Source organism: Mobula birostris, chromosome 7 (assembly GCF_030028105.1).
Source record: "Mobula birostris isolate sMobBir1 chromosome 7, sMobBir1.hap1, whole genome shotgun sequence".
Lineage (NCBI taxonomy): Eukaryota > Metazoa > Chordata > Chondrichthyes > Myliobatiformes > Myliobatidae > Mobula > Mobula birostris.
In genome coordinates, this window is record NC_092376.1 from 9,140,310 (window position 1) to 9,144,255 (window position 3,946).

The window sequence follows — 3,946 nt, forward strand, 5'->3', positions numbered from 1 at the left end:
TCTATCCAAGTCTCCCTGCAGACTCTCCATTTCCTCAGCACTACCGGCCCCTCCACCTATCTTCGTATCGTCAGCAAACTTAGCCACAAAGCCATCTATTCCATAATCTAAATCGTTGATGTACAATGTAAAAAGAAGCGGCCCCAACACTGATCCCTGTGGAACACCACTGGTAACCGGCAGCCAACCAGAATAGGATCCCTTTATTCCCACTCTCTGTTTCCTGCCAATCAGCCAACGCTCTATCCACATATGTAACTTTCCTGTAATTCCATGGGCTCTTATCTTGTTAAGTAGCCGCATGTGTGGCACCTTGTCAAAGGCCTTCTGAAAATCCAAATATACAACATCTACTACATCTCCCTTGTCTAGCCTACTGGTAATTTCCTCCAAAAATTGTAATAGGTTTGTCAGGCAGGATTTTTCTTTAAGGAATCCATGCTGAGCTCTGCCTATCTTGTCATATGCCTCCAGGTACTCTGTAACCTCATCCTTGACAATCGACTCCAACAACTTCCCAACCACAGATGTCAAGCTAACAGGTTTATAATTTCCTTTTTGCTTCCTTGCCCCCTTCTTAAATAGCAAAGTGATATTTGCAATCTTCCAGTCCTCCGGAACCATGCCAGAATCTATCGACTTTTGAAAGATCATCGCTAATGCCACCGCAATCTCCACAACTACTTCCTTCAGAACACGAGGGTGCATTTCATCTGGTCCAGGAGATTTATCTACCTTTAGCCTATTCAGCTTCCTGAGTACTTTCTCTATCGTAATTGTGACTGCGCACACTTCTCTTCCCTGCCACCCTTGAGAGTCCGGTATACTGCTGTCTTCCTCAGTGAAGACTGATGCAAAATACTTGTTCAGTTCCTCTGCCATCTCCTCATCTCCCATTACAATTTCTCCAGCATCATTTCTATCAGTCCTATATCTACTCTCACCTGTCTTTTACTCTTTATATACTTGAAAAAGCTTTTAGTATCCTCTTCGATATTATTTGCTAGCTTCCTTTCATAGTTAATCTTTTCTCTCTTAATGACCTTCTTGGTTTCCTTTTGTAAGGTTTAAAAACTTCCCAGTCCTCTCTCTTCCCACTAATTTTTGCTTCCTTGTATGCCCTCTCTTTTGCTTTAACTTTGGCTTTGACTTCCCTTGTCAACCACAGTTGCATCCTTTTTCCACTCGAAAATTTCTTCTTTTTTGGAGTATACCTGTCTTGCACATTCCTCATTTCTCGCATAAACTCTAGCCACTGCTGCTCTGCTGTCTTTCCTGCCAGTGTCTCTTTCCAGTCAACTTTGGCCAGTTCCTCTCTCATGCCACTGTAATTTCCTTTACTCCACTGAAATACTGACACATCAGATTTCGGTTTCTCTTTTTCTAATTTCACAGTGAACTCAATCATGTTATGATCACTGCCTCCTAAGGGTTCCTTCACCTCAATCTCTCCTATCACCTCTGGTTCATTACACAATACCCAATCCAGTACAGCCGATCCCCTAGTGGGCTCAACAACAAGCTGTTCTAAAAAGCCATCTTGCAGACATTCTATAAATTCTCTCTCTTGAGATCCAGTGCTGACCTGATTTTCCCAATCTACTCGCATGTTAAAATCCCCCACAATTATCATAACACTGCCCTTCTGACAAGCCTTTTCTATTTCCAGTTGTAATTTGTAGTCCACATCCCTGCAGCTGTTTGCAGGCCTATAAATAACTGCCATCAGGGTCCTTTTACCCCTGCTATTTCTTAGCTCAACCCATAAAGATTCTGCACCTTCCGATCCTATATCACCTCTTTCTAATGATTTAATATCATTTCTTACCAATAAAGCCACGCCTCCCCCTCTGCCTACCTGCCTATCCTTCCGATACACCGTGTATCCTTGGACGTTCAGCTCCCAGAGACATGCATCCTTTAGCCAGGTCTCAGTGATGGCCACAATATCATACCTGCCAATCTGTAGCTGTACAACAAGATCATCCACCTTATTCCTTATGCTGTGTGCATTTAAGTACAACCCCTTAAGACCAGTATTTGATACTTTTTGCTTTGTTTTCACTGCAACTTTATTGCACTGCAACTCATCCCAATGGCTACAAATTTGCCCCATCACCTGCCTGTCTTTCCTGACATCTTTACTGCTCACTATCTTAGATTTATTTCTGTTTTCCCCTTCCTCCGCTCTATCATTCCGGTTCCCATCCCCCTGCCAAATTAGTTTAAACTCTCCCTAACAGCTCTATTAAACTCTCCTTGTGTGAGGAGTTTACAGACCTGATTGTCAGTGAAGCTGGTAGAGAAAAGGAAGTTTCTGTTTCCATTTCCACCCAGAACATCTCCACTGCCTTGTAGCCAATGCAGTGAAAACCAAATAGAATCCGAAACAAAGTCAACGTCGATTTGTTGTCCAAGTACATATATGTCAGCGTGTACATATAAACATGAGATTCCTTAATAGAATTAATGAAAGACTCCACCGAACAGAACTGGCAAACACCCCATGTGCAAAAGACAACGAACTGTGCAAATACTAAAGAAAAAGCAAACAAAATAATAATCAATAAATAAGCAATAAATATTGAGAACATGAGATGAATGTAGGGTCTTTGAAAGTGAGTCCATACGTTCTGAGAACAGTTCAGTGACAGGGCAAGTGAAGTTGAGTGAAGTTGTCCCCACTGGTTCAAGAGCTTGATGGCTGAGGGGTGATAACTGTTCCTGATCCTGATACTGTGGCCCCTGTGGCTCCTGCACCTTTTTCCTGATGGCAGTAGAATCGGATTTGTTACCACTGACATATGTCTTGAAATGTGTTGATTTGTGACAGCAGGACATACATAAAGTATAACATAAATTACAATAAGAAATACCAGAATCAGGTTTAGTATCACTGACATGTACCATGAAATGTATTATTTTGTGGCAGTGCAATATAAAATGATACTATAAATTATAATAAGAAACGTATATTAAAAGAATGAAATAAATAGGGTTGTGTATGTGTGTTCAATGTCCATAGGTGATCTGATGGTGGAGGGGAAGAAGCTGTTCCTAAAACATTGAGTGTGCGTCTCAGGCTCCTCCTTGATGGTAGCAATGAGAAGAGAGCAGGTCCTGGTTGATGTGAGTCCTTAATGATGGATGCCAATTTTTTGAGGCATCACCTTTTCTAAATGTTCTTGATGGTGGAGAGGCTAGTGCCCGTGATGGAGCTAGGTGAGTTTACAAGCTTCTACAGATTTTTCCCATCCTTTCTTCTATCTTCTCCATCCCAGATAGTGATGCAACCAATTAGAAAGCTGTCCATAGTACATCTGCAGATATTTGCTAATCTTTGGGGACATAGCAATTCTCCTCAAACTTTTAATGAACTACAGCCATTAATTCTGTATTGCACCACATAAGCAGCATTGACAAGAGAAAACATAAATTACCAACATAAATTGTACAAAGTTGTGCATGAACGTACACAAAGTGCATTGTAGAACAAAGTGGTCTTAGTGGCCAAGGTGTTACTCTACTGAGGTAGAAATTAGGGTTGTGCAGGTTCGTTCAAGAAGCAAATGATTGCTGCTCTTGAATCTGCTTGTATAATTTATACGTTTCTTGTGAATGCTGCTTATGTGATGCAGCTGCATGTAAGTTTTTCATTGCACCTGTGCATACATATATATGTTCATATGACAATAAACTCGATTTTGACTTTAATTTCCCTCTTATTGCACTCTCATTCAACCCTTTAGCCTGGAAATACTTGTACCATGTGAATGGATGTATCCTATGGGAATATCATCTGTGAAAAGGTTACGCATCTCCGGATTCCATTGACAAATTCAGCGTTCTATTTCCGAACGTCACCTGGATGAGGCGCCGCTGCTGATTGGCCGGTCTTCTCGCGCCTCTTTCGCCCCCACGTGGTGCGGCGGTGAAACTGAAGTTT